We start from the raw sequence: 13,729 nt of genomic DNA, 5'->3' as shown, positions 1-13,729 counted from the left end.
AACAAAATTATATCCTTAAAAATATTAGGACTTGTCATATATAACGTGTCGTGCCTTGTTAATGTGAGTGCTTAGTCTCATGAGATGGTTTCATTAACTCCATGTATGTAAGAGAATATTTATTTAATTTTTAATATTTTTTTAAATATTTAATTCATGACTTTCACTTTTTTTATTTAAAATGTTTTAAATAAAAATAAGATAATTATAATATTTTTTTCTTTAATTATTTAATTTTATATGATTTTTTTAAACCAGTTTTTATTAATATTGATTTTTTTATTTTTTTTTGTTAGTATTGAATCTCTTGTTATTTATGATTAAACCATTAAAATTTTGAGTTTGATTTTAATTTTTTACTATATTAAGTATTAAAAAATTAAGTAGGTAACTTGTTAAACTAGTTACATTTTTATATTTTTAAATTTATAAATATAAAATTTTACAAGTTTAGAAATAATTTTGAATTTTATAATTATATAAAATTTTGAATTCATATTTATAAATTAAAACAAAAACTTATTATTTTTTAAATAAACGACAATTTTTATACTTTAATTTTATAAATATGACTTATTTTAGTATTATTTGTTTAATTAATTTTATACTTAATTATATAAATAATAATAATACTATATAATTAATATATTTTTAAATGAAATTTTACTTTTTAAAAATAAATTTTTAATTTTAAGAGTTTATAATCGGACTAAATACGTCTCAATTTTAACTATATATATCTATAGACCATTAATGTGCTTTTGAAGTTTATTTCATACACCTTGAGTGGATTAACATAAAATTTAAAATTTTCGCTTTAAACATTTTCATGTTATATTAGTTTTTAACATTAAAAAATATATAAAATTTAAACTAAGTGTTATGCTGAAATTTTGTAACTACCATAGAAAAACACGTTAAACTACTTTAAATCACATAAGCTTATTAAAACTCACCTGAACTAATCAAGAATCGTCCAAAATAAGAATTGCCTGGTCATTTATTAAGTGTCGAATCAAACTATATTTGATTAGTCGTTAGCATTGATTTGTGGGCGAGAATACAATTTATTTTTCAATTTAACATAATACGTTTAATTTAAACATACAACATAAATATTATTTAAAGAACTATTGTACTTAAATCATATAATGAAATTGGTTGATACTCCTCTATAAATAAGTAATGAAAGACTTATAAATTAATATAAAAATCTTATAATACATTATTATTGTATTTTCAGAATTTTCTTCTAATATTTTATATATGTGTTTATTAGAGTTTTCTTGCATTTTTCAATGTGATAAATTAATTACCAGAGATTAAGTATCAAACCAATCAAAATTGGCTTAGAGGTTTTGATTATTAAAAAATGTTAAAATGTATTTTCCCCCCAAAAAATAAATCTCAACTTCTTAAAGAAAACAAACATGAATTTGAGGTTTTTATTATTAAAAAAATATTAAAATGTCCTTTAAAAAAAATGTCTCAACTTATAAAAAAAAATAATAAGAATGAATCTGCAACCGAAAAAAAAGTCCATGAATATTCTCTTTAAATACCAAATATTTCAGTCTTATTACTAATTAATTTCTCTCTTTACCTCTACTAATTAATTTATCTATATTCTCACGATTAATTATTTTCTCTTCATTAATAACTAATTATTAATAAATGAATTTTTTTCACTCATTTCTTTGATATTTATTATCTCTCATCAAATAACTCAATACTTTACAACAATCTCACATTAAATATTTTAATAATATATTAGTGTTAGATAATAAATAATATGTTAGTGTTAGATAACATGAGTGACATGTCCATTTAAAAAAACCTTAAATAATTGTAATTTTGATAATTCAAATTTAATATTACACGATTCAAAGTTCTAACCCATTTAATAAAAACCATGTAAAATAGATACTCAAATATTAACTTGCCTTTAACTTTATATATTTTGTAATAGAGGCTAACTAATGTATTTATTTAAAATATATATATTTATATATTATTTTAAATTCTTTTAAGTTATGAAATTAACAAGTCATAAATATTTAATTTAAAAATTTTAAATCAAGAAGATCTAGGATTAAACAACTGATTGACCCGTAAAATAAGCCCTAGAATTAGACTTATTTTTTCCTATATATATGAAACTTTGCTTCTTCTTTTCAATACCAATTAATTCATTTTTTTCTCATCTTTTACTTCATATTTTGAATCAATCCATGGCCGGTGATATAGTATTCTATAACTTATCATTCGATATTTTTTCATGGCTGCCGGCAAAAACTATCATCAAATTCAAGTCTGTTAATAAACAAAGTAATGAATTTCCATTCGATAAAATGTTTTGTAAACACCAAGAAAACAACATGAAGAGAGCGAAAGATATAAGGTCGAGCTACCTACTTCAAACGTGCGAGGGAAAAAAGAAATCTCAAAACACGGATAAGGTTCATGCTATGTTATTGTTCGACGATGTCGGAATCTCACGCAATTTGCTCGAGGTTTTGAGTTCAAAGACTCGTATACTAGGATCGAGCTATGGCTTGCTATTTTGTTTAAATAAAACAAAGTGTAAATCCAATGCGAATAAGGCTTTCTTAATTTTCAATCCAACCACTCGAGAGGCGACGGATATTTCAGCTCCACCTAACTTGCTCAAATATGAAAATTATTCAAGTTACAAGGTTATATTTGAATGTGGAGATAATATCAATGATTTTCTTCTAATCATGATTATTAACATGAATGATGTGGAATTTCCATTGGCTTATCGTACCATGATCTATTCTTCTGAATTAAAAGAGTGGGAAGAGATCGGGACACACCAAAGTTTCAATTTTAAATTTTTTAAGGATAATCAAAACATTTATTTTGATGGAGTCATCTATTATTTATTATTCGAAGACGACGAGGAAGGAAATCCGACTCCCCCTCGCATTGTGGGTCACGATGTAAGGAACAACACGACTAAAATTTTAATTATTTCAGAAGATGCATCGAAGGATTGGAAACAATGTAAACGCGACATATTTATTTTTCAATGGGGAAAGTCAGGTATAGGACTAATTAAGATTATATATGAGGAAGTGCTAGAATTATGGGTCATGGATAACATTGAAAATAATACATGGACATATATTTTCAAGAAGGGAGCTAGAGATATTGGTTTAAATTGTTCTCAATTTAAGGGGTTTAGATTTATCGACAAAAATACACTTCTCATTATGACTTGCGGCAAGATTTATAAGTATCGTTTTCAAGAAGACGAAAGTGATTGGAAATTTCAGAAGGTTGAGATAGTATGCCAGTATCAATCTAGTGATAACAAGTTCACCGTGTTTCCATTTTCGAATTCTCTTAGAAGTGTTAACTTTTGTTAGGATTTTTATTAGTTTGTTTTACTTTTGTAAACTTTTGTTTTATCTTAGAGTGTTTTATGGAATTAAGATTTTATATTAATGTAATAAAATTTTGAATAATTATATTTAATTTTTAAAACTTATTATATTTTAAAATAAATAAATTCTTTGTTAAATAAATTACTAACCCCTTTAGAAAATTTCATGCCTAAAAAAATGGCTCAATTATTTGTCTTTCTTATTTAACATATAATTTTTCTTTTGTAATAAAAACTAAAAAAAAATTAATAAGTCTAACAGAAAAAAATAAGAAAGAGAAAAAAAAGGGCAAAAAAGGATAAAAACGAGAGTAAAAACTCTCGGTTTTGACCCTATAACTTTCTATATAGACACATTACCGAAAGTTTAGGTAACTCTCGCTATCCCTCGGTATTGACTCTTTCGTTAAAAACAATTGAGCGTTTACCGAGAGATATCGTAGAGTTTTCGGTTTAGATACCCTAGAGTAAAACCGAGAGTTAATTAGAAAACTTTCGGTTTTACTCCAAAAGGAAAAACGGAAGGTTTTCCAATTAACTCTCGGTTTTCTTCAAATGGAAAAACCGAGAGTTAATTAGAAAACTTCCGGTTTTACTCCATAAGGAAAAACCGAAATTTTTCCAATTAACTCTTGGTTTTCTTCAAATGGAAAAACCGAGAGTTTATTAGAAAACTTTCGGTTTCCCTCTGATAAAAAGCCGAAAGTTTTTCAATTAACTCTCGATTTTTCTTAAAATGGAAAAACCGAAAGTTTTAGAATTAACTTTCGGTTTTTCTTCTATGTAAAACCCGAAAGCTTTTCATATAACTCTCAGTTTTTCCTATGAAGAAAAACCGAAAAATTTCCATATTACTGTCAGTTTTTCCCTGAAAAATGTACAAAATAGGCCGATTGTTTTGTTCGCAACCAAAACCTGTTCAGCCAAACCAATATATCAATAATAAAAGAAATGACACGTACATGACATGATCATTATCATTACAAAATTCGAAACCAAACTAATCATCCGAACAATCTGTTTTAAATTCAAATCGAAACAATTAATCCAAACATGTTTTCAATCGAAACAACCAATCAAAACGTACTAGAATTAGCTGGTGGGGGGAGGAGGTGGTTGTTGATATTGCCTCATAAACAATTCGACGCTCTCCATTCTTACATTCATTTCTAACTTCTCCCTCTCCATTCTTGCATTCATTGCTTCCTTTTCCGCTTGCATTTCATTGATTATGCGCATTCTTTCTTCATCCCTCTTCTCCAATTCCTCTAGTTTGAGCGTCATTCTTTGATTCTCTTTATACAGTCACTCATTGTTTCGTTGTGAACTGTTTCCACTTCGACGATCCTTACGAAAGTGTGTGGTCCGGACGCCTGATCCCATTCCGAACACTACCCCGTGTTTTTGTTGTCCGAACACCCTCTCCGTCAATTCAAAATCAGATATTTCAGGTTCGTTACTAAGAACCTCCTCCATCTCAACCTGCAAAATTGAAATAAAGTATCATTTCTATAATAAAAAACTAACCATATTCAATTCACTTACATTTTTCTCTTGCACGTGTTCGTCCGGGACGGGGGTTGGGTTTTCTTTGGTCGGTTTTGGGGTACGGGTCCTCTTGAATACTTCAATGACAGACGGTGCCCGTCCCATTTCAATCTCCTGTTGAAAGAAATGATTTATATAATTAATAACAATCTTTAGATTAAGTTATTACAAATAATGTACTTACCAACTCCTCTTCAACTTGTGCAAATAGTCTACTTCCCGTATGATGTGAGAATTTTAGCTTCTTCCTGTTAATTATATTTGTACTACTATTTTTCTGAATTTTAAATAAAAAATGAAGTTAGAATAATTAATATCAGATTTTATTTGAATTATGAATTCGTACCTTAAATTTTTCTGTAAAGAAATGGTTGCGACACACAAACTCCCAGTCATCTGGATTGTAGTCTGGTGGAGGATTAGCCAGTACCGCCGCCTCGTCTCCTTTGTGGACGCGGATATATCCCTTGTTCAAATCCGAGCGCCATCTATCCCATATCTTCTTGACGTGTCCCAATCCGGTCTTTCTAAAGGAATCAATAGAACCATTAGTAGCCTCGAACGGATCCTGAAAAAAAACATTCAAATGTTAAAAATAATTATTTAATGAATAATGTATAATTAAGTAATAATTATTACCGTTATAGCAGTCCAAAGTGAATCCAATTGGTCTGCACTTAATGCCTTCCACTTTAGAAGATGGTGTGAGACGGCTGAGGGATTCCGCATAATCGACCCTACATGTCTAGACTATCGTGTTCTTCCCACGTCAGCACTGCTTGGCCTCCCATCTACCTCTTTAAAAGTAAGAGGAATTCTTGTCCCCGCTACCCTCTTAGACAGCGCAATATTCTTGTTCTTCCCCCCGTCTTGTGGGCAGAAGATTCTTCAAAATTATCAAATTTATAATTAGATATGTGAATCAATTCAAACAATAACTAATTGTAAGCAAGTTACCTGTCGATGATGGGTCGGGAGTGGAACCGTGCTCCTCCTCGTGAGGCTCCTCGAGACCCTCGTCTTCAGCCTCATCGTCATCCCCCATATCAGCAAATGTACTCTCTACAAACTCTTCGGCCTTAGTAGCCTCAACATCCTCGTCTGTTGGGGGAGCAGTAGCTATCGGGACCACAACAATAGGTGGTTCGTCTCTATAAGACGATTCTCGGAGCCTTAAGTTTTTTGATTGTACAAGGAGGTTCTGGTATGGATTTAACAATTTGTTGAGTGTTTTCCTCATACTCTTCTAAGTTTCTTTAGGACCTTCAGACATTCTTAAAGCACCATTAATAAAAATGAGTGAATAATTGAAATAAAGTAGTAATAAGAACGAATATAAAGTAAAGAACATAAACCTACCTAATTAATTAATCTTAACTACATATTTGTAAACCGCGGTTTTATTTTTGTCACAATCTTCCAACCGGGTCGGGCTTACATATCAGGGGCGTAGAATACTTGTTTTGCTTGACTCGCCGATATATACGGGTTTTGACTTTGGGTTTTTAAAATTCGGTTTATATTTATACTTACGAAGCCAAATTTATCCACTTTCACTCCTAGTTCCCCCGAGTGTGTATCAAACCACTTACACTTAAATAAAACAACTCGTTTGTGAGAAAAGTATTGTACTTCGATTATATTCGTTAAAACTCCGTAGTATGACATAGTTTCAGACCCGTTGTACCCTTCAACAACCACCCCACTATTTTGAGTGGTCAAACCTTCGTCGTGTTTTTCTGTACAGCATTTGTATCCGTTTACTTTACACCAAACATACATAGACGAATACATACTTGGACATTCTTCTAAGATCTTGAAGTCTCTTGATATGTCGTTAATTTCTTCTAATTGAGCGACCTATATATATACCCGAAATGTAGTCGTTAAAATAAATATAAAGAGTTTGGATATATGGATTATAATTACTCACTCTATGCTTGAAATAAGCGCCAAACGTTTTTCCATGGGACTCGTTGTTATTGCAATACTGCATATAATCTCTGCAAATAAATCGAATATTAAATAACAAACTCTTTAATGCTAATTAATAATAGCAACATAGAATCTTACATGTAAAAAGGTTCTGCTTCGGGGCAATTTTTCAAAATGTATGAATGAGCTGTCACTCGATCGCCAAAATCCAAGTTGTAGATTTTTCCGTTAGATAGGTCTTCCGACGATGAAAATATTGAAATGCCCGAGATTTCAGTTTGTACACCTTTTTGGTCTTCTTCGTCCATATACCTGGCACATAAATTAATACTCTCATTTACGAGATAGCTCTCGCTTATAGAGGCTTCAGGGTGGTTATTATTCCGCAAATATCTTTTCATTGTACCCATGTAATGTTCAAACGGATACATCCATCGATACTGGACAGGTCCCCCAAGCAAAGCCTCTAATGACAAGTGAACCGGGAGATGCATCATGATGTCGAAGATTGACGGTGGAAAAATCATTTCAAATTTGCAAAGTGTCAATGTAATATCCATGTACAATTGTTCGAGATCCGCTTGAATCAACTCTTTGAAACACAACAACCGAAAGAACCGAGACAAATTTACTAACGCATCATACACATTATCTGGAAGTAATCCACGGGTTGCTAAAGGAATAAGATATTCCAACAAAATGTGAAAATCATGATTCTTTAATCACGAAATCTTCTTCTCTTCCAAATTTACACAACTGCCGATATTTGAGCAAAAATCATCAGGCAACTTGAGATCTTTCAATAATTTACAAAGACGTTTTTTATTATAGGATGTCAAAGTGAAAGGCGCTTCTGGATAATGAACAACTCCTTCATCATTTATGGGATGTAACCATGATTTTATGCCTAAGAGTTGTAAGTCTTTACGGGCTTTAGGACCATCCTTAGTATTCTCTTTCACATTCATTATTGTTCCCAACACGCTATCACAAATATTTTTCTCGATATGCATCACATCCAAATTATGTCTCAATAATAGTGATTTCCAATAAGACAAACAGAAGAAAATGTTAAGTTTGTTCCAATTGTCTCCCGCGTTTCATGATATATCTTGGTTTTCTTGCTCAGATCCGTACTAAGAATTATGTCTTCTAGGTTTCGTGCTTGCTCGTAACTTTCTTGCCCCGTTAACAATTTAGGGGGCTCTCTATAATCTGTTTGACCATCAAACGACCCTTTATCCCTTCTGTATTTGTGCTTTGGTGGAAGGAAGCGTCTATGACCCATGTAACATTGTTTGGAACCATGAACCAATCGAAGAGATACCGTGTCGTTGTTACAACATGGACAAGCGAATTTTCGTTTCGTACTCCAGCCTGACAAATTCGCGTACGCCGGAAAGTCGTTAATGGTTCATAGCAACGCCGCTCGCATGTTAAAGTATTGCGAGGTGTGTGCATCCAACGTTCTCACACCAGTTTGCCACAATTCAGTCAACTCGTCGATCAATTGCTGGAGAAATATGTCAATTGCATCTCCCGAACTCTTTGGACCCGGAATTAACATAGATAAAATAAAATTGCTAGAATCCATGCAAGTAGTGGGTGACACATTATAAGGAACGAGAATAACCGACCAAACACTGTATCACTTTTTCGCATTTGCAAATGGTTGAAACCCATCGCTTGATAAACTTAGTCTTACGTTTCGAGATTCCAACGCAAAATCTTTATAATTTTCATCAAACGTTTTCCAAGTTAAGGAATCAACGGGATGTCTCAACGTATCACTATCAACTCTTCCTTCTTTATGTCATCTCATCATTGGAGCCGTTTTCGAGGACATGTATAGTCTTTGCAGTCTTGGTATTAGAGGGAAATATCTCAACACCTTCTTTGGAATGAATTTCTCATTTTTCTTCTCTCGAACTGCCTCACTTGTTTGGTCGACTTTCCATCTTGAAAGATCGCAAACTCTGCAAGAATCTACATTTTTGTCGTCCTTCCAAAATAGCATACAGTTGTTCTTACATGCGTCTATCTTGTCATACTTAAGCCCGATATCAGTAATGAATTTTTTACTTTCGTAGTAGGAGTTTGGCAATGGAGCGTCAATCGGTAATATGTAGTCTTTAAGCAGACGCAACAACATATCGAACGAAGAATTTGTCCATTGACAGACATTCTTTATGTGAAGTAGTTTTAGTAGTGTCGATGATTTCGTTATTTGAGCACCTTCATACAATGGCCGTTTGGAATTATCAAGCAATTTATAAAATCTCTATGCATCTTCGACTGGTTCATGGTTGTTCGGGACATCATTAACGTCGGAGAACATATCGTTTATGAAATTGTGCATATAACGTTCTTCATTGACCTCTTCGTGAACTGTATTATTCATCTCAATTCTCAGATCGTTGAATTCTGGCACGGCATCCTTTGACTGATCATTATCATCATCGTAGTCATCGGCATCTTCATCGACATCGTCATTAACCACTTGAGTAGTACGTCTCTTTTCTCCATGACAATACCAGTACTCATAATGAACATGTATTCCATAAATGATGAGGTGAGTCTTCACTTCGTCTATTTTCATAAACGGCGTGTTCAAACATTTCACACAAGAACATTTCACTGTTTGTCGGGATGTACTCCTAACAACAAACTCGAGGAATTTGTCAAAACCTTCCTCGTAATCTAGATGATCTCGACGTAAGGTCATCCAGCTTTTATCGGGTACTTCCATCTTTCTAATAAAATGGAAAACAACCCACATTATTATTTACTTAACTTTGTCTACATTAATTAGGATTACATAATTCTAACATAATCTTCTCTACATATCCAACCAAAATTCCACATAATCTAACATTGTTCAACCAAAATTCTACCTAATCTAACATTATCCAACCAAAATTCCACATAAACAAACAATAATAAAACCTAACATAAATCAAACTTAAATCTAACATACATATAATCTAACATTATTTCATTCCTACACATTTCAAATCAATCAATTCTAATCAAACATAATTTTATTCATACACAATTCATTCCATATAACAATTCTAACCTAAAATCAAATTTAATTCAAACCAAATCTAATTCAACATTATTTCATTCATACACATTTCAAACATAATCTAACATTCATCAACCTAACCTAATCTAACATTAATCAACATAACCAAATATTCATTAAATGAACCTAAATCAAACCTAAAATCCAACATTCATCAACCTAACTTAATCTAACATTAATCAACATAACCAAATATTCATTAAATTAACCTAAATCAAACCTAAAATCCAACATCCATCAACCTAACCTAATCTAACATTAATCAACATAACCAAATATTCATTAAATGAACCTAAATCAAACCTAAAATCCAACATTCATCAACCTAACTTAATCTAACATTAATCAACATAACCAAATATTCATTAAATTAACCTAAATCAAACCTACAATCCAACATTCATCAACCTAACCTAATCTAACATTAATCAACATAACCAAATATTCATTAAATGAAACTAAATCAAACCTAAAATCCAACATTCATCAACCTAACTTAATCTAACATTAATCAACATAACCAAATATTCATTAAATTAACCTAAATCAAACCTAAAATCCAACATTCATCAACCTAACCTAATCTAACATTAATCAACATAACCAAATATTCATTAAATTAACCTAAATCAAACCTAAAATCCAACATTCATCAACCTAACCTAATCTAACATAACCAAATATTCATTAAATTAACCTAAATCAAACATAAATCTAACAAAAATCATACCTAATCTAACATAAATCTACATATATTCATCTAATTCATACATAATCTAACATATAAAACATACATAATCTAACATATATTATTATAAATCAAACATATAAACCCTAAATGAATGTAAACTAACCTTGTAGGCGGCTGTAGGTGGAGGATCGACGGTGAGACGACGAGTTGACGGCTGGAAGAGGAGGATGAGGCGCAGCGACGATCGATATGGATCTTCAATCGGCGTCGTCGTCTTCAAATGGCTTGGGAGGCGTTTTCGTCTTCAATCGACGTGGGCGGCGTCGTCTTCAATCGAGGGAGGCTTGGCCGACGTCATCGTCAGGTCAGAAGCTTCGTCGGACGGTTAAATGCGGGAGGCGGCGCGGGCGAAATTGAGAGAAAGAAAGAAATCGGGGGGAAAGAAATCGGGGGAAATAAGAAGAGAAAAAAGAGGGATTTTTTTTAATAAAGTCATTACCGAAAGTTTATTAAAGAACTTTCGGTTTTGGTCATTACCGAAAGTTTTATGATTAACTTTCGGTTTTGATCAATTGATTAATTCCGAGAGTTAATCATAAAACTCTTGGTTTTTGATTTTCCTATTTCCAAGAGATTTGTATATATCTCTCGGTTTTGATCATTTAAATTCCGAGAGATGTGTCTGAATCTCTCGGTTTTTACATATATACAATTAAATTTAAATAGATAAAATCGAGAGGTTTTGGTATATCTGTCGGTTTTGATGGTTATTTCCGAAAGTTATATATTTAACTTTCGGTTTTACAACTTCACAATTTGTTAAATTATTTGGTTTTTCACTTTCTAAAAACCTTGAACAACATTAATTTAACAAATTTGATATCCTTAAAACATTTCCCAATCCATATGATCAAATATCACACAAATACATAGGATAATCAAACATAAACATTCATATACAATTTTCTATATAATCAAACACATTCATGAACATTTTAATATTAAACACAATCTTAATTTTTAAAATAAAACACACACTTGATTATATTAGTTAGGAGTCTAGATTGGAAAGTAGAAAACCAATTAATTTAATAATTTGTAAAATGGTAATTCCGAGAGTTAATGGTATAACTTTCGGTTTTGATGGGTATTTCCGAAAGTTTTACCATTAACTCTCGAAATTACCATTTCACAAATTGTTAAATTAATTGATTTTTAATCTTCTAATGACCTTGAACGACATTAATTTAACACATTTGATAATCTTAAAACATTACACAATCCATTTGATCAAACTTTATACACATTCATGTGATCATCAAACACAAACATATATATACACTTCTTTATATAATCAAAGACAATCATAAACATTTTAACATTAAATACAATCTTAATTTTTAAAAAACAACACACACTTGATTAGATTATTTAGGAGTCTAGATTAGTAGGTGAAAAACCAATTAATTTAACAAATTATGAAGTGGTAACACCGAAAGTTTTATATAAAACTTTCGGTTTTGATGGGTTTTCCCGAAAGTTTTGAATAAACCTCTCAGTCCTAACCTTGAATAGAATGTTTTTGGGAAGGGACAAAACCGAAGGTTTATTTGAAAACCTTCGGTTTTGACCCTTCCCCAACACTTAGAAAATTTCCTGTTTTTTTAAACAAGGGTCAAAACTGAAGGTTTATTTGAAAACCTTCGGTTTTGACCCTTACCCATACTTAGAAAATTTCCTGTTTTTTTTTAAACAAGGGTCAAAACCGAAGGTTTATTTGAAAAACTTCGGTTTTGACCCTTCCCAACACTTAGAAAATTTCATGTTTTTTTTAAACAAGGGTCAAAACCGAAGGTTTATTTGAAAACCTTCGGTTGTGACCCATCCCAACACTTAGAAAATTTCCTGTTTTTTTTAAACAAGGGTCAAAACTGAAAGTTTATTTGAAAACTTTCGGTTTTAACCCTTCCCAACACTTAGAAAATTTCCTTTTTTTTAAACAAGGGTCAAAACCGAAGGTTTATTTGAAAACCTTCGGTTTTTACCTTTACCCATACTTAGAATTTTTTTTTTAAAAAAGGGTCAAAACTGAAGGTTTATTTGAAAACCTTCGGTTTTGACCCTTCCCCAACACTTAGAAAATTTCCTGTTTTTTTTTAAACAAGGGTCAAAACTCAAGGTTTATTTGAAAACCTTCGGTTTTGACCCTTCCCAACACTTAGAAAATTTTCTGTTTTTTTTAAACAAGGGTCAAAACCGAAGGTTTATTTGAAAACTTTCGGTTTTGACCCTTCTCAACACTTACAAATTTCCTGATTTTTTTAAACAAGGGTCAAAACCGAATGTTTATTTGAAAACCTTTGGTTTTGACCCTTCCCAACACTTAGAAAATTTTCTATTTTTTTAAACAAGGGTCAAAACCGAAGGTTTATTTGAAAACTTTCGGTTTTGACCATTCGGATTTTTTTAAACAAATGTCAAAACCGAAGGTTTATTTGAAAACCTTCGAAATTACCTCTATTTTTTTTATTTAAGAGATACCATGTTCTATAATTTTATCAAATAAAGGCAGTATAATAAATAAAAGAAAAGAAACCCTAAACAACGTTAATAAACCAAAACCAAATTAAAGGATAATAATAATTCATAATTATGAAAGTAAAACACACCAAAATGTCATCATTTGTACGGAAAACATAATACATAATTAATTAACAATATAATCGAGAAATTAATTAGTAGATGTTGGGGAGGAGGGGGTGGTTGATTCTGCCTCTTCAACAATTCAATTTGTTGTTCGAGATTCTCTAATTTTTGCGTCATTTCAGCTCTGTCCGCTTTAATTTCAGTAAGCATTTGGCCTCTTTCAGCATCCCTCAATCGGATTTCCTCCATTTCCAGCGTCATTTTTCTCACATCTTCCTCACGTGCCGCAGTTTCTGATTGTGCTAGCAAATTTTGGTATGACCGGGACAGTTTCTCCGATGTACGCCGAATACTCATCCATGACTCACCCATCCTAAATGTATTTCATATATATATATATATATATATATAT

This window comes from Impatiens glandulifera, chromosome 5 (genome assembly GCF_907164915.1).
Source record: "Impatiens glandulifera chromosome 5, dImpGla2.1, whole genome shotgun sequence".
Lineage (NCBI taxonomy): Eukaryota > Viridiplantae > Streptophyta > Magnoliopsida > Ericales > Balsaminaceae > Impatiens > Impatiens glandulifera.
Note: the sequence above shows the minus strand (reverse complement) of the source record.